We start from the raw sequence: 27038 nt of genomic DNA on the forward strand, positions 1-27038 counted from the left end.
CAGCAACAGTCTTCCTTCTGAAAAAGAGGGGACCATCACCTGAGGCAGGGAATTCTAGACCCATAATCCTGCGTCTTCTCATCTGTGAGACACAACAAAGACTCATCATGGACCTTATCAAAAAAGACACGGGTAATTTCCTGACTGTGTACCCAACCCATTTTTCATTAATTAAAGCTACATCATGTCTGTTAACTATGGCAGATGTCTTCAAGAAGAACACCAAGGACATGCATGATGATTAGACTGTCATCCCACATAACTTGACCTGGCCATGGCATTTGATATAAATTCATACTCAGGTATTACAGAAAAACTGTCTCAATTGGGCATAAACATCTACATCACTAAGTGGGTAGACAAATGGATCACAGAGAGGACACATAGTGTTGAAGTGTACAAAGTAAACTCTAGCTAGAGTCCAGTGACCAGGTCTGTACCTCACAGTTCTGTACTTGGCTCTTTTCTGTTCAGTATTTAAGTCTCAAAAGTCAAGACAAACTTAGACATCCTTTCTATAACCAGGTTTGTGGATGACTGCAAATTGTAGACAATCATTAAATGCAATAATGCTATTGATACACTGCAAAAAGTATTAACACACAAAACTAATTGTTGCCAGAGTCATGGAGACACGCTAGATGAACAAAAATTATAATTAGTTATTTTTTGAAAGCAAATACACAAGCTAATTTACAATATAGACAGCACACCCCTATAACTAGACCAAGTGGTATGTGACCTGGGTACTCGGGTACATACTAAGCAGAACTTTCACCAGCATGTGCCCATAGTGTTGACAAATCCCTTGTATATTGCACATATCCTAAGCATGGGCAGGCCATCCCCATCAAACGGCATTATAGTTCCATTGTTTTCAGCCCTCATCCCACCAGTAATTGAGAACAATCCATCTTTTTTACATGTACCTCACCACACAGCTTCCAGGGATGATTTACTCAAGTGTATCACTTTTGCCACAGTAAGCATCCACATATCTTTTTGGTCATACATATGTATTCTTTGTGATTCATAACAATTAGGAGTTAGCAGTGCAGAAATCCCTTCAAGGTGTTATACAAGATGCACGTATGATACTTGTTCCTGTGACATACCAAGCAAACACATGGCTTATTGACAACATCGATGACATGGGTTACATTCTTGCAAATGTAGACTGTGGCATATAAGTATAATGCAAACCTCTCAGATAGCCATGATTGCTCACAATTTAAACTACAGGTGTAGTAAAGTCCCTCTTAACACCTCCAAAAACGTGGTCATTTTTCAGGATGTTATGCTTGATTTCCATTATAAATTAATGACAAAATCATTACAGTTGTAAAAGTGAGTTCCTGCAGAACATGTATAATAACTCACAATCACACATTATGTCAATGACATAGACTAATGCTGATATTATTCTGATGTTGTTCATGATTGCCCATGCTTCTGTCTACTGTTGGCCATTAGCTTGTTGCTAGGTGTCTCAATTGATTGAGACCTATGGTGACATTACATTCATATTCAAGCAACTTATTTTGTACATCTTGACAACATGGACATAACCCCTAATTTATATACCATCCTTGATAAATGTCCTCTCCAGTGATCTTGCCAGGGTGCTTATATCACAACCAATCATCTCTATTGTTATGTGATCTTGTGTGACAGTCACATAATATATAATAACTGTGTGATGATATGAATATACCCAGACATGAGGTGTAAACAGCAGTACATACTGTAATATATACATATATAATTAGTATTCATGCTACAACTGTCTTGTCTTTGGGGTGTACATACAATGCCATGCCCTTATTTGGTGTATATTACTATGTTTTCCTTGTCCTGTTCCCCTTTTTTCATTCATGCCATTCATGTCTGTGGCCCCTTTCAATACACACACTTCCCCAGACTAGTGTATTTATAATGCAGTCTATGTACCCTTGATGATCACCACAAAACCTTTATTTCAGCATGCCAAAAACATATTGTACTGTACTTTGCACTGGGAACACTTTTCTATAATGTATTAGCAATGCAGTCACTGCCTTCATTTTAGCCCTGGTAGTCACTGTGGCTGCCCACACAATCTTACAGAAAAAGTTTGCCCATAGGTAAACTTGCCTGCATGTCTAAATGTGTTCATGCTATTCTCCATGGTTTCCTGGCCAGCAACACCATTGCTGGCCATGAAACCATGCTTGTATCCATGTAAGTGTGATGTATGGCCTGCATATGCACTTAGCATTGCTGCTCATCACACAAACACGTAAACTCTATGTAGGCTTCATGCTAAGCCTGCATGGAGTGTTTTTAATCCATAGGCATATCTTAACTCCATAATATATCCTAGTAATGCACATAAATGATTGCAAATTTCAAGAATAAAAATGGTAGATCCCTAACATAAACAAACTCCACAACATAAGGAAAAATCATCTTGTGCTAAGGAATTCTATAACTGAGTTCCTAATTGCCTCCAAGTAACTCAACCATGAGGCCAAATCACGTAAAGCCAGTTATAAGATGTATATGGCCATCTCTTCAAAAACAACAATAAGTCAATCTTTAACTATGTTAGGAATCTTAGATGTAGTATAGAACAATGCAGATAGCAGATCTCAAATGGTATCACCTGTCTGAATGCAGAAAACATCACCAACATAGTTCATTTCCAGTTTTTCCCTACTCCCCCCATTGCTTCTCTCAGATCAGTATCCAGCCCCTGTGTTCTCCTGAAATTAACTTTTAACAGGCCATCTCTAAAGCAAAAAACACTAACTCTATGTGCCCAGACAAGATATCAGGGCACCTTCTAGTCAGTATCTTGCATACCCTCAGTGATTCTCTTTTAACCATATAGAGCCTTATCCTTTCCATTAGATATATACCTGAGGCTTGAAAACTGAGCATAGTGTTAGCCCTACCAAAAGAGTCCTTACCACTAACCTTGGGAGCTGTGATCCAATCTGTCTTATGAGCATGATTTATCGAGTAATGGTAGACATTATCATGCAAACTATAAGTAAGGATATAGGCACCCTACGATCCCCAGACTTAAATCAGTCTAGCTTTGGGATAGATAGGCAATGTCTGCAAAATCTGTTGGTCATCTTAATGAATGTCAATGAAACACCAAGTAATGGGAAGACAGTGTGCACTGCATACTTTAACCTGCCTATGTCCAGGCTTTTTCTCCAACACTTTATCATTATTGATACGCTCACCTATTTAGTTTTTAACCGTCTATGTAATTTACTGGATAAACAATTGGTTCACAGGCAGAACTCCTACAGTCAGGATTGGTATTAAACTCTTCTCTAAAAGGCTAGTCCCTAGTTGTGGCCATATGTTTCTCTACTGAATGCACTCATCTTCACCATATGTTTTACTTATGTCCAAGCTCACATCACGAAAATGTTGCCTAAAAAGTCTAATAATGCCAATAATTATCCAGCAAAAACTACCCAGCGAAAACTCTTATCCAACAAAAGGGGCTAACCTGTACTATTTCCTTTTATTAAGATAATGAACTCATGCTGAACTCAAAAACTACAACATTGCAAAGCTTGGGAAGCAAGAACTTTCCTACAGCTATCACATAGATAATACAGGAACTCTCCTGCAGTTATCACATAGATAATAGAGGAACTCTCCTGCAGCTATCACACAGATAATACAGGAACTCTCCTGCAGTTATCACATAGATAATACAGGAACTCTCCTGCAGTTATCACATAGATAATACAGGAACTCTCCTAAAGCTGTCATATAGATAATACAGGAACTCTCCTACAGCTGTCACATACATAATACAGGAACTCTCCTAAAGCTGTCATATAGATAATACAGGAACTCTCCTGCAGTTATCACATAGATAATACAAGAACTCTCCTGCAGTTATCACATAGATAATACAGGAACTCTCCTGTAGTTATCACATAGATAATACAGGAACTCTCCTGCAGTTATCACATAGATAATACAGGAACTCTCCTACAGCTATCACATAGATAATACAGGAACTCTCCTGCAGTTATCACATAGATAATACAGGAACTCTCCTAAAGCTGTTATATAGATAATACCCACTCAAAGCCAACACCTTCATTAGTAACCCAGATGCATCCGTGGATATTAACTTTCTTCTGACTACAACATTGCAATTCTCTTTTGAAAATCATTCTACCCAGCTCAACTAATTACTAAAGGTATAGCTTCCAAGTCTGTACAAGTTATGGTCCCTTTGTTTTCCTCCTTAATCTGACACATAAAAGACTATAATGCTCCCTTTGGCATACACCTGTCCAAACACAGTATACAACTTCAGAAACTATAATGATTTGTGACAAAAAAAAAAAACTCCCAGATATAAGCATTTCAAGATACTTAAAACATCTATGTTTTGTCACTCTACTCTGATTCCACTGATCTCTATACAGTGCCCTGTGCTTGGCGTATAAGGTACTCAAGTAGCCACTACAAGAATTTTCACATATTCAAAAAAAAAAAAAATAACATCACCAATACCCTCTTAATTGGTCTAAGCATGTATCAAAATATTAGCAGGACCTGTTGACATGATAGATATCTATCCTAAAGGATACCTTACCTATGGAATTAGCTACTACCCATGTCAAACAAAGTAGCTCACTAACTGTCTCTCTTTAAAACCAACTGTGATGAATGGATGGGAATCCACAGATTCTCACTAGGGCTGTTTTCACATGTCCTTATAGTTAGGGGATGTGAAAAGTGCAAATGTCCTGGCTAAACTACAAAAGGACTACAGGACCATCTGCAAAATATAAACCTATAAACCAGTAAGTGATTTAGGCCTCTCTTAATTAAACATCTTGCCCTAGACTGGATCTGTAACTACATACCCCAGCATGCTAAAACTTTTGAATTGCATATGTTATATGCATACTTCTTTTATAATGTTCATTAAGTAATTCACAAGTAATTCATATGTATTTAACCACTGCAACACCAGGCAAACCTCTCAGCAGTACATACCTCCAGAATACCAAGAAAAACTAAACAGAAAGCCAAAAAGCATAAATGCACCACTAAAACTGATAACCAAAAAAATCAGTATATACCAGTTCTGATGAAATTCTTTCTTTTGTGACATAATAAAACAAAATAACTTAAATTAAATAATATGTTTGTTGTATGCTGCTGTTTTTTTTGACAAAAGTATATTTTTGGGGACCCTTTCCCTAGTGCTCATTAATTTATGTGGTTATACCTCTCATGTGTGCCTGATTTTCAGAGAACATTCATGATCAATGCTAAAATGTTTTGTTCAATTCCTCTTAAAATAGGTAATTTGTTGAGAAAAGACAGTGACATGCACAAAAAATAGCAATTATTGCACTTCAAGTCTTTTTTTTTATTTGGAAAATACATATTAATTCAGACTAACTTATTCTGTCAGCTTTCCAAGCCAATAGATCAATGTTTAGAAAATGCCTCTCATTTCAAACATTTGTATCTGATTATTTTTGACTTTGTTCCAGATTTTGGTACTAGGGGTTTTGAACTATGACAACTCCTTTTCAATAAGGCTTTTTGATCCTAATTTTGGTATAATGGGCTGTGAGCTATGACTCCAACTCGGCTTATATATTTTCCTGATCTTTTCCCTGTGAAACTTGACTAAATGCCATATAGTATTTGTATGCAGCTTTTCTCCCCAGACTTCCACAGAAAATGGGTTTTACATGCTTGAAACTCATGATCAATAAGCAAACAAACAAATAAATGAGCAAACAGACTGATAAACAAACAAATAGCACATGAACCACCAAAATAAATGAATGTTAATACACAAATTCATAAATAAATAAATCCATTGAACTTGTGTGTTCCTAGCAAAAGCAAAGGTTCCCCATTTTATACTATGCATTCTTACATTTTTAATAATAAGTATTGTCTGCATGTTATTCCAAGCCTGATAAATCATTGATTATCCAATCTTAACAGTGAATAAAATGCTGAAACCTGTAAGCAAAGGTGATACTCTTCTCCAATTTCTTATTTGTGGAATTGGGACTATGCATGTGCCTTCTGAAATGGTTTTCACATCATGAGGCAGCAGACTAACTCTAATGGCCTTGTAGAAATAAAATGGACAGCGCTAGTGCATTGCAAAAGAAACCCCCCATTTTACCAGTGCCTGGCATTTGTAATGGCCATTGCTTTATCACACAAACAAAAATGAAACTAATTTCAAGTAGACCACTCCCGCCCTTTGTTATCTACGTAAACCACATAGAAATGCTTCAAATTGCACATAAGCAGGTTTCTCATACTTTGGTTATCCTGCTGTAATATAATGTGCATTCTGGAAAAGTCTGCAGTTATTGTGATACTTTGTTAGCTTCACCGTTACTCTTCTACACTGCAGCATACTCCAGATTCTATTAACTTTAAAGGTTATTTAAACCTGTTAAAGATATCATGGTCCCTGATGTTCTCTTTGTTGGTAAGCACAGTTCATTTCACTGATTCTTAAACAAAAACTGTCCCAATACTCTCATGTAATCTTTTCCAGTGTTGTCACTTTACTTATCATTGCAGAATGCTACGAGCACAGAAGAGCTTAACATTTAAAAAATGGCAATCAAATCTGTCTTGTACAACTGGGAATGAAGAGGGTTCAGGGAAATTCTCTGAGGTTTTAACAGCAGGAAGTATAATTAAAAAAAGCAGAATCTGCTCAAACTGTAGGGATGTGATAACCCTTCGTTTTGTTTATGGATTCTGATGTTGTAGAAAGGTGCTAATCCAACAAATAGTACTTACACAGATATTATAGGTACCCCAACTGCCTGTGGAATATTTTAAAATGACCAGCTTGACATTAAGCCTTTCCACTTTAGTTTTGCCTGTGACATGCAGTTGGTTTTCATGGAATAAAACTAGTAATGCATATTCTGGACTTTTCAAAGTTTCTTTCTGAGGCTGTGCTGACATTATCTGACATCATAATTTGAGTATATGGTCTTCAGTCAGATAGAAGTGACACCACCTGTCTTCTACAAAATATTTATTATGACTGCAAAGTGGAAATCCAGGGACTGGTTTTATCCTGTGTTCTGTGCATGCTCTTAGGCTGTAGGACTTGGATCAGATATATATCAAGTAAAGGCTGATATAATGTCTAGCTATTAGCACATGGCATTTGTATTCCTTCTTTGTTATCAGTAAGATTATTCTCACTGTGAAGTATTCTGAATTCTGTGGCTGAATCAATTACCAGTGAGAAGTTTAAATTAGAAGGAATTGTTGGTTATGCTAAAACACTGAGTTCTCCTCTTAATAACTGACAAGCCGAAGATGTTTCCCTTCTAGTTTTGGATGTCTGGGCAACTGCTACAGTTTTTCCTTGAGTGTAATCCTTTTTATACAAGGATAATGGTCTGGCTTAGATGCTGTAATGACTGAAAATCAAAAGGTTTCAGCAAAAATGCACATGCACACATGCATGCAAGCACACAGTTTCTATTACAGCAAATATGTGATTTGAAGCAGACTTTCAGAATGTGCACTTGTTTTTCCATGATATCCTTCCTGCAAATACACTGAAAGAATAAAATAAAATAAAACAGTTAATATTATATTACATTATTTAAAATTTACTGGTTTGTGGTCATGCAACCACCAAAATGCAGATCTTTGTTATGCAAGTCGTCAGATATGCAAATCATTAGATTCTCTGGTACAGAGGTATAAAGACTTGAGTATTACTCAGATGATTCAAGTTCAGCTTGATTACTAAAGGTTCCAAGTGGGTGAAAATGGGCATATGCATCCAATGATAGCTCACTTGTGTGGGGATGGATGTGCCTGGTCTGCCAGAGTATTGCAGACTTGTATGTGTTGTAATGCCAGTGGACCACAGGATGTGGGCTGGTGGCAGTAGCTTCCATCAGAGTACTTAAGTTGATGTGCACTGGCACACACACACACACACACCCACAAACACACACACACACACACACACACACACACACACACACACACACACACACACACACACACACACACATGCACATGCACATACATGCTAAGGATGGTGGTAGACCATCACTGTGATGCAATTACCCATATTGGCTAGAAGGTTACAACAATTAGAAGTGCCCCCATGCCTGTTTGGTTAGATGGATGTGAGTGCACAAACAACCTCCATGTCTGACAAAATGAATGCCAACCAGTTAGCTTTTCCTTGGTGATTACTAGTAATGGAGAACAAACGGATTCAATACCTGTGGTAGGTTTGCAAATACATGCAAATATATGCATAAAAAAAGAAATGTGAAATATGAGCTCAAACATTACCAAAATTGATATGACAATTCTTAACAGAGTCTAGTTCATTAGCATAATGCTGAAAAAGTCAGCATTTGTGAAAGGTTGGTGGAAAGGAAAGCTTCTATATCTAACAGTTCCCAAAATTCCAACAGCATTTCCCACATTTGTTTTAACAAAATATCACTTGTATTTTTATGATGTCTTTAGTACACTAACATCATTTGTCTATTGCACTCTTCAACAGTATGAGGTATAAATCATTAATAATATTATCAGATACTAATGAGTTCCAATCTCTGTGGCAAACTATTCTCCTGAATGCAATTATTCCACCCTGGGACTTCTTCTGTCTATTCTACCTGCAGAGGTTCAATCAAACAGAATTTGCTTTAAAACATAGGTAGGTAAACACTGTACATGAACTGGGAAACATTTCTCCTGTAAGTTGCAGTTGCAGTGGGAATACTGGCTCACCAGTGTTCTGACATGTTCGGCTGAGTGTTCTTATTTGTGTGTGTGTCTGGTGGGATCATATTAATACGTAAATAACACTGAAACATCATGACATGACTATTAAGTGATCTCATACACTAACTTTCAAATCAATAATATGCATTTTTTCAGTAAAAATCTTTTCCTTTTAGAAAATTGCAAATATATGTATACCATGTGAATGCAGTGAGGAGCAGAGCAGACTGGTGCTTTATATATAAAAATAATAAAAACCTCCTCTAACACCTCCCATATTTCATCTGTGTAACATAAGATAATGTGTCATGTCATACCTATTCTTGAGAATTTGTTCTGCCATTTCGGGAACTAGATATATGATATCAGAATGTGTGTGACATTGTGTTGCATTTCTATATCTCACCAATACATCACCGCTACACTTCTAGATGTTACAGCAAAAGTGTGCATGAGTGTGTGTGAGTGTGTGTGTGTGTGTGTGTGTGTGTGTGTGTGTGTGTGTGTGTGTGTGTGTGTGTGTGTGTGTGTGTGTGTGTGTATGTGCATGTGTGTGTGTGTGTGTGTGTGGACGGATGTGTTTGTGTGCATGCAAATGTGTTTGCACATATATGTGTATTTGTATTCAAGTGCATATGTGTGCAAGCAATGTGTGTATGTGTGTGTGTGTGTGTCTGAAAGCAGACATACACAGAAATATGTGTGCTTGTATTTGAATACATATGTGTGTATGTGAATTTCTAGGTGTGTGTATCTACATACATATAAATATATATATGGATATATAGATATATATAGAGAGAGAGACAGAGACAGACAGGAAGACATACACTCACACATACCTATCACTGTCTCTATAGATATATGGATAGATACATATATGGAGAGATAGATAATTATACACACACATACATATATAGACATACATACATATATATATATATATATATATATATATATATATATATATATATATATATATATATATATATAATATGTGTATATATAATATGTATATATATATATATATATATATATCTATATATATATATATATATATATATATATATATATATATATATACATTTTCTGAATATTTGGAAAATATGTATTTTTTTTATTGATCTAGTACATTAAATTATATGCATTTTGTAATACAGTAATCTTCCTGTGTTTTGACTGACTCTTTTAAAAGCATTACTTTTTTTTTAATTGACATATTTTCCCATATGGAGTTTGAATTAAGTGGGTGATGTTATGTTTGTTAGGTAGTAGTGCTTATTTTTCACTCCTTTCCCCCAGTTTAGCAGATGGGAGTTTTTATTTATCTATGCATTTATTTAGCAGGTAGGTGCCCTACCTTGGGCTCATTTTCATTCACTGCCTACCAGTCTGGTATAAAGTATTAAACTCTCTGACTGGAATTTATTGATAGGCACTGCACAAATGTGTGTGTGGAAGTTGCTTCCTGTATCAGCTTAATGCTAATAAGACATGTCTTAGAGAGTGGATAGCACCTGCATACCAAGAAAAGGGTAGTATAATGACAAGAGGTGAAATAATGAAATAAATAACAGTGGGCTACTATACAGCAGGAAGAGTGATACAGGTAGTGTTCTTACAAGATGAAACGTACACTCACATATGCAATACAGCTACATAAATTGCAAGTAGAACCCATGCAGTAAAATAAAGGCTGTACAGCTGAGTATAGTCACCAACAGAAAGATGAATAGGGGTGTAAACAACACAGCAGCAACCCTATTCAGCTTATAAATGGGGAGTAAGTGCTATATATATAGGAAAGCTGGAAAGGAGTACAGCCAGCAGAGGTAAACACAGAGGTATAACCATAATATATTAAAAGTGTGGTGGTGTCAGTTTTACAAGCTAGATCTGTGAGTACTGAAGGAGAGTTATGGATGGACAAGGGGAAGAATCATTGCAGCAACCCTACAGTGTCATCATCCCTGGTAAGATCCAACCACAAAGCAGTCATTTTCAAAGTCACTATCTCCCCCATCCCCACCCTAGCTAGGGTCAAACAAAAAAACTTCTCCAAAGTTGATTACAGCCTCCTGAGAGAAGGTATAAACAGCTTCACAGCCCACTCCCCTCCACAGAAACTGGCACATATGCCCAAACTTACACGAAAGTACTATATGAGCATTTATATAGCTGCATGGTATCAGAAATACCAGACAGGATGAATTCATCCTCCTCAAAGAAGATTAAACCTGTCTGGTGGACATCTACAATAAATAAACTCTATAATAAAAGGAAAAACTTGCTCTCCAGCACCAAGAAGGAGCAGGTGTCTAATCTGAAGCAATCTCTCCTTAGCCTGAACAAGCAAATAAGAGCACTAGTGAAATCCTCCAAAGCAAACTTCGAGTCCAAACTGGTCATATATACTAAAGTCAATCATAAGGCTTTCTTCACATATGTCCACAATCTCAAGGGAAGCACCCAGATCTGTTCAGAACTGTTCATCAAGAGCACCACATACACAGACCCTGAAGATATAGCCAACCTGTTGGCAGACAGGTTCAGTGAAAACTTCACTCCTCTGTCCCCCCATCATTAAAACAAGACATCCCCAGTACCTGCACCCCTTCCCTTATGTCTAGGAAGCAAGTAATCACTGCCCTCTCAAAGCCAAAAAATACAGCCACCATGGAACCCAATACCATCCCAGGCTGCATCCTACATGAACTCAGGCAGGAACTTGCAGCACCATTAGGCACCCTATTCAACCAAAGTCTGACTACTGGCTTCATCCCAGTTGAGTGGAGGACAGGTACTGTCATCCCTTTGAACAAAGATGGAGAATCCACCGATCCAAGAAATTATAGACCCATCAGCATAACTAGCCTGATCTGTAAGGCCATGGAGCAGATTATCATGGATCTCATTAACAAGGACATTGGCAACCTCAAGACACTTGATCCCACACAGTTTGGTTTTGTCAAGGGGAGGTCATGCCTTTTAAATTTGATCAACTTCTTTGAGACAGTCACTAAGGCCATAGACAAGGGGAAGACAGTGCACACCACTTACCTTGACCTGGTCAAGGCCTTCGATACTATTCCCCACTCAGGTATAATAGACAAACTCTCTCAACTAGGCATCAGTCAATATGTTACCAGATGGGTAGCAAACTGGCTCACTGACAGAACCTACCTAGTCAAAATAGGGGAAGCCACCTCAAGTAGTAGACCCTTAACAAGCGGTGTACCCCAGGGGTTGGTCTTAGGGCCTCTGCTGTTTGGGATATACTTCTCAGAGGAGCAGGCCAAATCTAATGGGCTATGACTGACCAAGTTTGCAGATGACTGCAAGTTGGGTTCTATCATCAAGAGGGTCTCACCCAAACAAATGACTGGTACCAGAAACATGGCCTCAAACTGAATGCCAAAAAATGTGCCAGCATCCCTTTTGGGGAGAATTACGTCCCCACAAATTATCACATTGATAATAAGACACTAAGCATGCAATCAGTCATAAAGGACTTGGGAACCCAGGTTGACAGCAAACTGACTTTTGACCACAATATTGCCTTCATTGTACTGAAAGTTTTCTACATGGCCCACCTCATTAGTAAGGTTATGTCATCCAGGGATAAGGTGGTCATAACATCCCCGTATTCTTCCCTTATAAGACCGATTATTGAATATAATGCCCCTAGTGGCATGTACCTCACAAAGCACATGCAGCATCTGTAGAGACCACAGAGAGAACCCAACCTGGAAAATTCATGGCCTCAAACATCTACATTACACAGATAGGCTAAAAGCCCTCTCCCTCCACTCAGTCTCCTATAGACTTCTCACCTCTGTCTGGCATACAAAGCAATCTCAGACCCCCCCTCCCCCCTGCATATTCACATGTCAAGCTCCACTTGAGTAGCCCACACGTGAGACCTCAACCTGGTCTGTGACATCAATAGGACTTGTTGGCAGGACAGATTTGTGTCCCAGAGATTCCCCCTTTTGTGAAATAGACTCCCTCTCCATGTAAAGCAGAGTACCCCATTAAACCTATTTAAGTGCAACCTGGAAAACTGGATGGGGAACAGAAAATACACCCCTGGGATTCCACCTATGTCCTTGCTGGACAGCGGCATAGAATGCTGACTTGTTGGAATATAGGCTAAATTCTTGGTTAGGCTTGTAAGGGCCAAAAGGCCAATAACCTAGTAACTTCCTATGATCCAATTCCTATGATCCTTCTCTGTTTACACATCATGTGGTACATCGGCCAAAAGGTACCTTTCAGCACTCATTGTTTTTGTAACAGTTATGGGTTTTACAGGCTGAGGTTGCTAGACCAAGGCTGAACCCTCTTCAGAGGGTGCACTACACACAGTCGCACACACACACACACACACACACACACACACACACACACACACACACACACACACACACACACACACACACACACACACACACACACACACTCATACCTAGGGCCAATTTAGAGTGTCCATCCATCTATGAATGTCTTTGGAATATGGGAGGAAATTGGAGCTCCCAGTTGAAACCCACACAAATGCAAGGAGGACACGCAGACTCCACACAGAAGACAATGCAGCAGAGACTCAAACCAGAGAACCCCTTGGTGTGAGGTTACAATGCTAACTGCTACACCACTGTGCCACCCAGAGATACTAATGCTGAAAAAATATCTACAGCATCTCTCTGGCTCCTTTTTCTGAACCACCGACTTCCACTATTGAAGAAGGCCAGTGGAATGGCTCGGGGGGGGGGGGGGGAGGGTTGCACAGAAAAGTACACTGTTTACCAGAACAGGTGACACCAGTATAATTGTTCAACATTTTTTAGCTCATAAAACATAGAAAAAATGCACTCATATTAGCTAGTCCATGCCATATGCACCTGGATACTTCAGAATCATAGTGTGTGTGTATATATATATATATATATATATATATATATATATATATATATATATATATATTCCTTTTTATTCTCTCCATCTTTCATCATTACCAACCCATCCCCTGTGCCTCATCTGTACCAAGTCAACCAGCTCTTCTATGCTCCCCCTCCCAGACTTATTCCAGTAATTGCTGGGGCCCGTTACACAGTGCAGGCAACAGGGTTTTGCATGTTCTGAGTTTACATCCAAGGAGGGTCTTACTTTATCCTACCCTGTTTCTTCCCCTCTCTTTTTCATGGCAGCATGGTATAGTCCTTGTGGGGTGTAATGTTGGATAGGAAGCATATCACCTTACCTCCCTGGCAGCTCAGTCAAACCCCACTGCCTCCACTTACCATACCTCCTTTGATGACATCCCTATCCTCCACCAGGTATCATCATCTAAAGACACCCATGTGCCCCCCCAAAGGGAATGTCTATCCCTCCCTGCTGCTCTGCCAGTCACCTCAGATGCTAGTCTAACCAGAGCTGCCTGGGTCATAGTCAGGGCGTTATCCCTCTATTACACTGGAGCAGTTCAACCTGAGAAATATTTAATTATATCAATTTATAAAGCCTCAATAAAACAATAAAATACAAAATTACAATGCTTTCCTGCACAGTTTTTTTCAATGCTATAAAGCACTTCATGAAACCTTTGCATAGTTATATTTTATTGGTTTATTCTGACCTTGTATGTGGATATAGTTAAATATTTCTGAAGTATCCATATTCCTTTGTTGGGAATTTTTGCTTTTTCCATCTCATGCTAGATGACTATCTACTTTCTTCAAGTAGTTGTTATAATGACTCAGTATATGGTTCCTAAATCTCCATTGTAGGAAGAAGACAAAAATCCTGCTCTCCCATTCATACCATGTTGGAGACCTGCATTCCCCAGTTCTTAGAGCAGCCATGACCACTCAGTTTAAGTCCACTTGGGGAGCAAAATGGTAACCTTATGTACCCAGACATATAGTTGTGAACATAGTGCTGCACTACAGAGTCATGCATGTACTCATTCTGTATGCACAAGCACATGGGTCGCACATTTCATGTTGAGTGTGGCATGCATGACTCCCCACTGACACGCATGTGTTCACATTTGTGTGCTGGCAGGGATTTACAGAAAGTAACATTAACTGACTTCATTAACATAACCAGCACTCTAAGTGCACCGTTTTGGCATGATATCACATTGTTGCCATTTTGCACAGCACCCCCTTCAATCATAGTTACAAAATAGAAGAAATTGATCAAATCGTATGTAGATGTGGGTCACAAAAGAGTTAATTAAAGAGCCCTGCCTACAAATATACCTCAGCAACAACAAGACCTGTTCAGTACGTCAGGGCAGGGAGAGTTAGGCAGGTGTTGCATAATTGGGAACCCCCGATACTGACATAACACAGAGTATATCTGCGTGTGGCTGGGGAGTGGGTACAAACTGTGAACACAGGAAACTATGGAAAGAAAATGGCACAAGGTGTGTGGGATTTCAGGTCCTCATATTGTGGCACCAGTTGTGTACATAAAAGAGGACAAGCCTGTGCATAAACTGCAGCTGATAGCCTGGTGCTTAAATAGCAGTGGCTATGTGGAAGTGTCACTAAGTTGGGGTGAAGGGAGCAGCCATCCCAGGAGCAAAGTTTTAGAGGGCATGATTAGCAGATTCCACATCAATCTGATTAGACTCCAGTGCAATATCAGCATGCAGAAATGAAAGCCAGTATTGCATTTGCAGTCATAATTTAAATAGTTAAGTTCTCTGTGTGTGCCAAAAACTGTAGCACGTACTTCTTACAAATAAAGTTAACAGTTTGCTGCAATGTAAATGTCTATATCTATATTTATATCTATATATATCTATTGTTCCCTATATACATATGGTTCCCATTCAGAAGCCTGAAACATCATAAGCCTGAAAATCAAAATCCTGAAACCAAAAGCCTGAAAATTCAGAATCCTGAAAACTCAAAATTCTGAAAGCCCAAAATCCTGAAAGACCAAAATCCTGAAACTCAAAATCCTGAAAACACAAAATAGACATACTGATGTCATTGTGGCTTTGCTATTGTTAGCCCTGTGGTGTTAGGTCATGCGTTGGGGTCAGGTAAGTGTGCGGTTGGTTTTATGTTAGGGTTAGGGGCGGTTTAAGTGAGTTAGGGTTAGGGCGCAGGTTAGGTATGTATGCAATAGTGACAAATATTGGGGTTAGGGGCGGTTTAAGTGAGTTAGGGTTAGGGCGCGGGTCAGGTGAGTGTGCGATAGTGACGGACCTTAGGGTTAGGGTTAGGGTCAGGGTCAGTTGGTAGATATTAGTGTCTTTATAGTGACATATTAGCATTATTTGTGTTTTCAGGATTTTGAGTTTCAGGATTTTGGTCTTTCAGGATTTTGGGCTTTCAGGATTTTGAGTTTTCAGGATTCTGAATTTTCAGGCTTTTGGTTTCAGGATTTTGATTTTCAGGCTTATGATGTTTCAGGCTTCTGAATGGGAACCATACATATACATATCTATTGATATACACACACACACACACACACACACACACACACATATATATATATATATATATATATATATATATATATATATATATATACATATATAAAAACAATGCTTAAGATCACAAAGAATGGATCTGGCTAGCTCCTTAGAGCTCTTTTTTTCTTTTGCTAATTCACTTCATGTCTAGGAACAGATCTTTTTTATATGAGGAAAGCCAGATAGAGGATCTGGTAAAGGACCTTTTTACTTTTCAGTTTAGTAGCATACACCTGCACAAACCAGCTGATCTAGGGATACAGTCATGAGCACCTAGGGAGGCAAGTCTTTGAAAGGTTCACTAGCCAAGAGACTGAAGTGTTACTGCAGACTCTCCACAGATATGACATTTGCCAAGTGTGCAAAGTTGGTGCAGACCAGCATTATTAGGACTAGATTTGGCAGTGACTGGTACAAAATATGAATAGCGTAGGCAACTATAATAGGTCTCGGTATCAGGTGCAGTGAAGGGTTACTGATGTCATACTTCATGCAAAGCAAATGGTACAGAATAATATGATAGACAACCCCACTGCAGAGGCTTGCCCACCAGGGCAGAACCACTCATGGAAATTTAAGTATCACTTGATAGCCAGCAGAACTGCCCCCTTCCCTTTTACCTGTGGTCATTGAGTATTGTGAACTGGGCTGATAATAAGCACCTATGTGTCATTTGTTTAAGCACCAGGTTAATAATGTGCATTACTGTACTCTACAGCCCATTTCACTGCATGTTGACAGTGAAGGATTAACCAAGACCCACCTGCATATCTATCCTTCCATGCAACTCTAGTCTGTAATAGAAACAGCCAGTGTGACAAGATATTCCTGACACCATACGCTATAGCAGAACATTTAGGTATATCAGTATTCATGCCACTGGGGGTTACAGAGGCATTTTTGTGTGTGGACAGATAATATTGTCACATATGTTTATGGTTTATCATGTTAGTGAAAGAATTCTAGACAACCCCCCCCCCCCCAAAAAGGGAACACAAGGACCCAAAATCATGGATCATACCTCTTAAATGCTATGACTTATGTATAGCGCTATGGCTTTGTTCCTCAGATTTAGCCTTGCTTCTCCAAGATTTATGATATTCCTCATATATTCATACTTGTTTATAGTTTATATTAAATATGTAAACTAAACCTATGCAAAGATTCACTACCACTGATTATATAGGGTCTGTTATATAAAGACCTTCTCTTGTGAAAAAGAAGAAAGTGTTCCTCTTTCTGATTCTCTGTTATGATTTTTTAAAGACTAGTGCTATAATTCTTAATGTTTGGAGGTTGACAGGTATGTTAGGGACAGATTTCAAATATTTGTATCGTAAACTTAAGAGAGTTGCTAGAATAACAGGTTTTGTATTAACATGTATTGTCAGAAGGAAATGAAGTCTGACATGCAAATATCTGTCATTATTTAATGACTGCAATCCTAAATGACTTCAACAAACAAAATAAAACAAGTTCCAGCAGTTCAAAGTCCTCACATCAACCAGGAACCACAAAAATGCAGCAAATATAAAAAACTTTATATTTATTATAAAATATCTAAAGTAAAACACGTAAGCACTTTCGTTTAACCAGTGCAAACTTCATCAGACAGTTATGTGGTATTAAACAAGCACTTAAATAATACACAACCCATTCTAATTGGTTAAAACCACGGGAAGCATTACAAAGAAAATTAACCCATCAGTTTCCATGACAAACTCAAAATGCTTTGGAAACATATAAAAGGTACAATAGATACATTGTATGAGTAACAATAGTGCTTTTAGATAAAACATCAACATCAGACAATAATTATTGCTGCTGTGTGTCATTTTAAAATTACCTAAAAAGTGGATTTTGTATTTTTTTATTATTGTTATTATTTAATGTACCTCTTCCACTATTGTGCTTCTTTCAAGAGCTTTCAGTTTTAAAAATGGGGTGATTGAGGTTATTTCATTAATACTTAGCCACCTATCAGCATATAATGAAATCTACCATTTAAGTTCTTTTAATTCTAAATACACCCCCATGGTCTCTTACCATTTATATCCACATGGTCTATGGCCATAAACCTAAAGTTGTGGTTAACATTAACATGAATATGTCTGGCCAAGGCGTTATTCAAATTGTTCTTTTTAATGGCATATTCATGTTCGTAGATTCTGTGGCAAAATTTCCTTTCACTTTTACCTATGTAAAATACTTGACATAGGTCACATATAGCCACATATACTATTGCCTTTGAAGAACAATTGTACCACCCCTTAATGTGATGTTTAACATTATTTATAGTGAGCGTTTCCCCAGCTTTGATCTTATAACACCAATTACATATTCCATATTTATGAGTGCCCAGACGGCCATGCACATACGAACCCTGCTTACTCTTAAGGAGATCCTTTAGATTCTTCCTCTTCCTATATGTTATTATTGGTTTATCACCAAAGTGGGTTCTGATATCAGTGTCCTCCATGAGGATGTTCCAATTTTTCTGGAAAATCCATCTCAAACTATAAGAATATGAACTATAAGTAATAGTCAAAGATTTCAGAAAGGCACCACTGTCTCTCCTATAGGTGCTTTAGTCTAACTGGATATTTTGTGTCGTGGCCAGTACCATAACGTCAAGGTTCAAAAGATCACTATCTGAAATAATACTGTTAACAATAGGTCTAAAATGACCTGTTTCCCTCTTTTTTGTAACCTCTTTTACTAATTCGTTAAGTAAATCCATTGGATATGCTCTTTTTAAGAACATAGTTTTTAAGTTAATACACTCTAACTTAAAATCCTCATCTCTGGACACCATCTGAGTAGCTCTTTCCAGTTGGCCTTTGACCACTGATCTCTTCTGATGCTCAGGGTGTGAGCTGCTCTAGTGTAGAAAAGAGTTTGAATAATTTTTTTTCTATAAATTTTGGTAACATAACTCCCATTAGTTCCATCCTTAAAAAGATGGACATCTAAATAGTCCATATAATTTGAGTTAACGACCCAAGTAAAGTGTAAAAAAGTAGTAGCATTATTAATGTATTCTAGGAATTGCTCCAGTATTGCTGGGGGACCTTTCCATATCAGATTAATGTCATGCTGGAACCTATAATACATTTTTATGTGGGAGTAGTAAACTGACTGAAATACAAATTGCCTCTCCCAGTGTGTGTTGGCAAATGCTCCTCCACAAGCTGACCACATGGCAACACCAGTTGTTTGCAAAAAGTATTTGTTGTTAAAAAAAAGAAATTGTTAGTTAAAACCATTTCTAACAAATCCAGGATGAGGTTGATCCTGTCTTGATCAATCTTGTGCTCCAATAACATCTCATTGACCCAGTCTAAACCTGTGGTCTGTGGAATGATAGTGTACAAATCTCTAACATCTATGGTGACAAGTAAATCATTCACATCAAATTGTATGTTATTAATATGTTCCAAAACTGTCCAGGAGTCTTTACATATCTAGGTTTCCATTTTCAATACTTTTTTTCAACTCATAATCTAATACTGGGCACAGACAGCTGTTATGGAATCCATTCCATCCACCACAAGTCTTATGGGAGGATCAAGAAGGCCCTTGTGGATTTTGGGGATACCAAAGAATACTAGAATTCTTGGGGTAATGATGTTCAAATAATTATACAAGGAAATATCTATTCTCCTTTCAAAAAATATGTCATTCAGTTGCCCATAGATTTTCTTATAAGCCCCATTGAGTTCATTAAGGGAAACATCTTTGTAATTTTCATTGTTAAGGATACTTTGCATCTTGTCAATGTACATAGACATGTCCATAACAACAACTGCACCCCCCTTGTCTGGTTTCATAACCCTTACATCCTGCCTTTGCAATGATCTGTAATGATGCAAAGTTGGTGCAGACCAGCACTATTAGGAGTAGATTTGGCAGTGACTGGTACAAAATATGAATAGTGTAGGCAGCTATAATAGGTCTCGGTATCAGGTGCAGTGAAGGGTTACTGATGTCATACTTCATGCAAAGGAAATGGTACAGAATATTATGATAGACAGCCCCACTGCAGAGGCTTGCCTACCAGTGCAGAACCACTCTCTGAGTTAATGGAAATTTAAGTATCACTTGATAGCCAGCAAAACTGCCCCCTTCCCTTTTACCTGTGGTCATATTGTGAACTGGGCTGATAATAAGCACCTATGTGTCAGTTGTTTAAGCACCAGGTTAATAATGTGCATTACAGTACCCTATAGCCCATTTCACTGCATGTTGACAGTGAAGGATTAACCAAGACCCACCTGCATATCTATCCTTCCATGCAACTCTAGTCTTTAATAGAAACAGCCAGTGTGACAAGATATACCTGACACCATATGCTATAGCAGAACATTCAGGTATATCAGTATTCATGCCACTGGGGGTTACAGAGGCATTTTTGTGTGTGGACAGATAATATTGTCACATATGTTTATGGTTTATCATGTTACACTGGTGAAAGAATTCTAGATACCCCCCCCCAAAAAAGGGGATACAAGGACCCAGAATCAGGGCTCATACCTCTCAAATGCTATAGCTTATGCATAGTGCTATGGCTTTGGTCCTCAGATTTAGCCTTGCTTCTCCAAAACTCATGATGTCACTCGTATAGTCAGACTTGTTTATAGGTACATACTTTATTAAATATATAAACTAAACCTATGCGATGATTCACTACCACAGACTATATAGGGTCTGTTATATAAAGACATTCTTTTGTGAAAAAGAAGAAAGTGTTCCTCTTTCTGATCCTCTGTTATGATTTTTTAAAGACTAGTGCTATAATTCTTAATGTTTGGAGGTTGACAGGTATGTTAGGGACAGATTTCAAATATTTGTATCGTAAACTTAAGAGAGTTGCTAGAATAACAGGTTTTGTATTAACATGTATTGTCAGAAGGAAATGAAGTCTGACATGCAAATATCTGTCATTATTTAATGACTGCAATCCTAAATGACTTGCCAGAAAATGTTGAGACTAAAAATTTGAGGAAAAAATCTGGACATGTGGGTGGTACAGCACAATTGCACACAATAGTTGACATCAGTACCTCTGGCTTGTAATGATGACCATATGCAAGTAGCACAGTTTAATAACAGAATGGCATCATCTTCAACAGTACAGCGGAGGGATCATCCACATTCATTATTACAAAAGTCTCCTGCAGAGGTACAGTCTGAGCCCACAATCTTAGCAGTGTATCACAGACATCCTGTGCCTAACAATCCCCTTTATATCCAACCTATGTCCTCAGCCCACACAGGATCTGACATGCGTACTATCTCACAGGTATGTGGACCCACCATACTGAGCTACAAAAACACATATAGCAGAACAAAGTCTCTAGAAACACCCTGTAATCACCAAACGTTGAAGTTTAATATGAAGCTTTCAGGTCTACACCCTTCATCAGCATACTGATGAAGGGTGTAGACCTGAAAGCTTCATATTAAACTTCAACGTTTGGTGATTACAGGGTGTTTCTAGAGACCCACCATACTGAACAGACTTAGGAAGGCACAACACCACCACCACCACCATAACTCCAATATTGTCCCTAACATGACCGTATCACTTGGAATTAACCAGCAGACATGCAGGCCAGTGATACAGGCACTGACTGATGCTACCTATTGTATTGTGGATACAGCAAGTGATCTCCACGGGTTGCGGGAACATATGCACCCACTGACCAGTGACATGGAGGACAGAACAAGGAGCACAAAGTACTGCTTAGATCGATGAAGGCAAATTTTGCCTCAATAGGTACCTCTATGAGACACACTGCAGCTGCCATTTGGTCACCTCCACTGTTATGGAAGTGTCTACATGCAAGGTGGTCAGGCACAGCTCGTGCCATGTTAGACTGCATTAGCTGTTGTGAGACTTCCTGAATCTCACCTTTGGGCAAACAACCTACCACACTCAATCATGACATCATCTAGGTCATGCACAGTACAGCACCTTTGTTTCAATACCTGGAATGTCTCATCAGGCTCCACATACACAGTGCCCATAGTTCTACCAATTCCCTATTTCCTGTGAACTCATGGCCTTTACCTTCTGATCAGGGATGTCATCTAGGTTATGGATCATGGCAGACGTCAGGTCGTAGACAAGGGATATTTCATCATGGTGTGCACACATGGTCCTGTATTTGTACTCCTTCCCTGCTGTGGACTGAAATGAGTCCTGATACTGCAAACCACCACATGGTCACTACCAGCAGTCATATTATGGCAATATGACCTCATAACTGAAAGATGTGATCTCTGACTTTCCACAATTAGTAAGACTATGTCTGATGCTTAATTCTTATATCCAGCTTCTGTGAGAGAACATCCTTATTCCAACAGTTTGACGGGTTAGTGTCACCCCCCCCCCCCAGACTAGAGATATCTGTATTTGGGTCCTAATAGTGTGTTTACCTAAAAAATATCCAGCATTGCTCACATCTTGATGGCTTCTGCTATGGGGGTGTTTTTGTTATGTTACTAACCTCACCCCCTTGGTGGCTGACTGGATCACCTTTACTGCAGACACCTCCTACTGCCTCCCTGGTTGGATGCATGCATGCACACTCCCATGGATACTTCCTGAGGTATGTAGTTACTAACTTGGGAGCAGCCAATCAAATTTCCTACCAGTAATGGCACCTTTTTGTGCAAGTCTCTATTTGCATGGGATTAGTTTGGCCATTGGGAAACTACCTTGTCTTTCCTAAGGATAAGTGAAACATGAACTGCTCATTTCCCATTATTCCCTTTGTTGATTTTCCAGCTCCTGACCCATTTCTTAAAATCTAGTAATCTGGGTTAATGTCAGGGCTTTATCCTTCTGTGCCATGTAACCAGGCAGCAGCATATTGGATGTTATAAAACTAGATGAAAAGCTGCTGAAATGATGCTTGTCTGACCACTCAGCAGATATCACCAATTATACTGAACTGAAGAATATCAAAATTAAAAAAGAAAACCAGATTTCACAGTATACAAATGGGAGGAATTTGAACAGGAGAAGAATGAAAGTATAAGAATGTGAGGTATCTCTGACAGGCTTGATATATATATATATATATATATATATATATATATATATATATATATATATATATATATATATATATATATATATATAGTTACAAAATTAGTTGCTTTTTTTTTTTACAAAATGAGTTGCTTTAACCCTTTAATGAGATTTTGCTATCTCAAATACTCAAAAAATCATCATAGAGAGATTCACAGAACTATAACATTGAAAATAATCTGTAACTATAAACCAAAAGCTCATCTAATTAGATTAATTTCGACTAATTTATTAATAAAATGCATCCATCGTGGCTAGCTCCATGACAAAGAAGGATAAAATCCAGACTCTTCCCCACGGAAGCCACATTTGACTAGTGGATTAGGCTTTAGAGGAGCTAGAAAATGAGAGGTCAGAAATGGTCTGTATTTGTTCTTTCATCCACATTAGAGGAGTGAGTAGCAGTTGGTCAACTGGTAGGACTGTGACAATTGTGCTTGCAAATCAAGGTGCCTTCAGTGGTAGCTACCACGCACAGAAGCAAATATGCTTCCAATGAAGCATGCAGTTCACTGAAGTCATAACTATGGCAATGTGAGTGAAACAGGTGTCTAAACAAAATATTAAATACACACCTACATAGAAATATTTCAGGCCTGGGCAACAGTGCTCTTCTAGCATGCCAATATACCAAAACAGTTATTCCCATAATGTGTCCAGGTTGTTATTAAAATATCTAAACTAGTGCCTGCTTTAATGTAATTTGGTAATCTATTCCATGCATCAGCTACTCTCTTGGAGAAGCAACTAACACACTTCTCATTCCTCATTCTATATAAGTTGTTTGATGATTCCCTACTACTTTTTTTGATAAGCCTAAACATTCCCAGAGGTAGTTGTCTCTAAATGTCCTATATACCCAAATAAGGTCTCCCCTTAAATGTCTATATGAGATACTGTGCAAGTTCAGATATTCTAGTCTTTCTTAGTAACTTAAATGTATGTGTCTATATTATGTCATCAAAGATGCATTACAGGGAATGCCTCTTCATCGACGATAAAAGAGTGAACCGCAACTTATGCGAACAGATGAATCAGTGATTTTTTATCCTAGAGACCCCCTACACCCCCCCAACTGAATATACTAACTCCAAGATTGCAGTACAGTAGGGAAAGGTGTAAATTTATGCTGATGGCCAAGCAATATTTCCCTAGGAAAAAAAATCACTGATTCGGTCATTAGTGTAATTCGGGGTTCACTCTTTAAGGGTTGATGAAGAGGCATTCGCTGTAATGCCTCTTTGATAATATAATATAGACCCAAAATTTATACATCCATAGATGGCCTTGGTGTATTTCCATTGTACTCTTTCTAATTTGCTCATACTTGTTTTCTTATAAGGTTTCAGTATTGTTATTCCATACTCAAGTTTGGGTCTAATGTAATTAACAGTGACTTTTTCATTTCTGATTTCATAGCCTTTATAAATCTTTTTATACACCCTATAGTTCTATAGCTATCATAAAACAATTGGTTGATTTGATTAGAAAAACTCACAGCTGGATCTACCCTTATACCCAGGTCCTTAAATGTATCTACAGCTTCAATCACTGTATGCTGTATTAAATATATTCACATTTTAGTCTGTCTCTCAAATCTCAGATCCTTAATTTTTTATGTATTTATTAGGATGTCTCTTATTACTCACCTCTTGCCTCTAACAGGAAAAGTAATATCTGCATTTCATCTCCCAGAGGGGGAAACAAATGGGTAAACAAGCTCAGGAAATGGAAGCTTTATTTGGCATTCAATTGACGTATCATCGAGTACAATGCCCCCTTTGGTATGCACCTTATCAGGCACATCCAATAACTGAAATGTCCATAGAGTTTCCTCACTAAAAGTATACAGGGTATAAGTAACATGTCCCATGCAGGCCACCTCAAGGCCATATCCCTGTATTCTGTCTCTTATAGGCTGTTGAGGGGAGATCTGTACCTGGCATACAAGGCATTATCAGACCCCATTCTGATGAACCTCCTGCATATCCACCAAACAAACAGCACCAGAGTTATCCATTCTAAAGACTTAACTTTGCCTGTGATAGAAATGGGAGCTGCTGGAGAGCTTGTATGGATCACAGAAATTACCATTTCTCTGGGACGGGTTCTCTATTCATGTGAGACAGATTTTGCCCCCCAACGCATTTCAAGAAACTTGGACAATTGGATGGGGAACAGGAAATTCATCTCTCATTTGGCACCTATGTCTCTAATTGACACAAATGATTCACCTCCCAGGCCTCTGCTTGTAAATGTTTAATTTCCCAAGCCCTTGCTTACACTTATCAAGGGTAACACAACTTGTCAGAGATTTGGGATGCATGGCTAGGCTTAAAAAAGGCCCTTGTAGTCATTAGCCTTGTAAACACCTATGAACCCAAGCTTGATGGTCAATTTGTGGTTAGAGGCAAAAATACCTTGAAAAATAAATAATAAAATGTTTTTAAACTAAGTTAAATCTGGAATATCGGTTAAAACATGAAAAGCCCACCTTACTAATGCTGTCACTGATTTTGATTTCCCTGACTAGAAAAAAAAAAAAAAAAACAGCAAAAAAAAAAAAAACAAATACACATTCTTTTTAGTCTTACATGAAGGCAAGTTATTGTGTTTAATAATGGTTTTCAAGCATCAGTAAAGACGGTTGTAACAGGACAAAACATTTTTATGATATCACAAAATTTATGCAGATCTGAAAAAGCTAGTAATATATAAATATATAAAACAATGTCCTTCTACTAAACCTTCCCTAATAGTACAGTTTTATCTGTGCAACACCAGTAGCACAGCTTCATTTGTTCTCAGCATTGTAAGAATATTCCTTCCAGATTCATTTACATGAAGAATGGCAGAATATTTGACTGATTTTAACTAATGTTTGGCTTTTGTTACAGAATTGGTTATATAATCAACTGTTTATAATTGTATTTTGTAGAGTTGCAGTTTGCTTATGTTCCACTCAATAGTAAAGTGCAGAGTAGTTTGATAACACTTCTGTGTGTTTAAACCATATTATTTTAGTACACAACACTATTAAAGGCAAAATGCTAACACACGGCTTACTTAAACAGTAGACATTATTCTACATATGTGTGTTTAGGGTGTAGGGGATGGGTTTCTCATATTTATTATGAAAGCAGTAATGTAAATTGTTTCTATAACTCTTGCTGTTTTTAGAAGTTAAAGAAACATTTCTGAAATGAGCTTAACAAATAAAAAAGATTTGATTCTGATCTTATGTGCAAACTGCTAATAAGAAAGACACACCTGCACATTGTAAATTGCAGATAAACATTTGCTTTGCATATCTCAGCAGGGGATAGGTAATCTCTTCAGAACAACATAGCTTCCACTTTTTCTTTTTGCTGTTTGAAACAATGCTATGGCAAATTATAATTCTTTCAGAATTCTGACCTCATCCTATTCTTTTCTTTCCATACCATCCTGACTACTGCTCTTGGCATCCTCATTTTTTAAGTACATAATGAAATTTGGAAATGCATTTGCGTATGGCGATACTATTTTAAAAGATGAAATAGTCAGCAATAAACTTCCACATCAAAATGATATATTTAGAACAGAAAAATGTATGTGAAAAGTGGCAAAAAATATTATAAGTTTAGCCTAATGTCTGATGGTTATTTT

Source organism: Protopterus annectens, chromosome 2.part0, assembly GCF_019279795.1.
Source record: "Protopterus annectens isolate FY-2018-M chromosome 2.part0, PAN1.0, whole genome shotgun sequence".
Lineage (NCBI taxonomy): Eukaryota > Metazoa > Chordata > Ceratodontiformes > Protopteridae > Protopterus > Protopterus annectens.